Source organism: Lotus japonicus, chromosome 2, assembly GCF_012489685.1.
Source record: "Lotus japonicus ecotype B-129 chromosome 2, LjGifu_v1.2".
Taxonomy (NCBI): domain Eukaryota; kingdom Viridiplantae; phylum Streptophyta; class Magnoliopsida; order Fabales; family Fabaceae; genus Lotus; species Lotus japonicus.
Genome location: NC_080042.1, coordinates 29,180,982 through 29,182,288, shown reverse-complemented (window position 1 = coordinate 29,182,288; position 1,307 = coordinate 29,180,982). Strand labels below are relative to the sequence as shown.

Below are 1,307 nucleotides of genomic sequence, written 5' to 3'. Positions count from 1 at the left end.
TCTCTCTTTTCTCCCTCTGTTTTTTTCTTCAATTCATTCATCACTCTCCCACTTCTAGTGGCTACAACAGAGGCATTTTCTTGCTTAGGATTGGGGATAGTGTCGGAAGGAAACTTACCTTGAGGTCTCTCGGCTATTTGCTTGGCCAGCTGGCCAAATTGATTCTCAAGATTCTTGATAGCCTCCTCTTGATTCTTGTAATTATTCTCCGTCCGGTTGATGAAAGTTTCCACCAACTCTTCTAAGCTCTTCTTGGAACCACTACCTTCACCTTTTCCTCGCTCTTGAGGTTGTCTTGAGCTTTGGCCTTGGAATCCTTGGCTAGGAAATTGCCTTTGAAAGCCATTTCCTTGCCCACTATTACCTTGCCTCCAAGAAAAATTAGGGTGATTCCTCCATCCTGGATTGTAAGTATTTGAAAATGGGTCATTCCGAGCTTGACCCATGGCCTTCACTTCCTCCTCCGGTCTTGTCTCTGTGCATTCTTCGCTGTCATGTGGCCCTCCACAAGTCACACACTCCAATTTGGCAACTCGACCACCAATCTTGGTAGTCTTCATTTGATTTTGAATCTCATTCATTTGCTTGGAGAGTTGCTTGTTGGAGGCCATGAGCTGATCATAATCCTCAACCTCTAGGATTCCTCTTCGGGCTTGGCGTTCATTACTTGAGTTCATGGATCTTATAGTCATTTTTTCAATCAACTCGTACCCCACTTGTGGAAGTAAGGCATCAAACTCACCGTTTGAAGCCGCATCCAAGCCAAACCTCGAAGAATATTGGAGACCATCATAGAACTTTGCTACTTGTTTAGCTTGGGTAAGGTTGTGTTGAGGACACCTCCTCAAGAGCTTTTTGAACCTTTCCGAAGCTTCATAAAGATTCTCATCGGTGGATTGAGCAAAAGTCAAGATGTCGTTCTTGAGCTTTCTCAAGAGGGCTCTTGGAACAAACCTTGTGGTGAATTTCTCAGCCAAGTCTTCCCAAGATGTGATGTTACCTAGGGGCTATGAATTCAACCATTCTTTAGCAGTGTCCCTCAAAGAAAAAGGGAACAAACTCAAGCGGATGGTGTCCGCCGAAACATTTTGAACTCGATAAGTGTTGCAATTGCGGATAAACCGCTCCATGTGTGCATGAGGATCTTCAAGAGCACCTCCACCATACTGATTTTGGCTCAACAAATTAATGAATGCCGGCCTCAGCTCAAAATTTCCCGTGCCATCGGGGGAAACTATGCTGCCCGGATAATCGTAGCTCATGGCAGCCGAGGTGAGGTCTCTAAGAGAACGATTGGCATTCTCCTT

The 1,307-nt window shown here is 45.1% G+C and overlaps 1 non-coding gene across 1 annotated transcript; it reads left to right on the top strand.

Annotated features, from left to right (window-relative positions):
- Positions 1–822: 822 nt before the first annotated feature.
- Positions 823–929, top strand: LOC130741631 (small nucleolar RNA R71). The gene has a single exon (XR_009020518.1). It is a non-coding gene; the product is annotated as a small nucleolar RNA R71 (small nucleolar RNA).
- Positions 930–1,307: the final 378 nt, after the last annotated feature.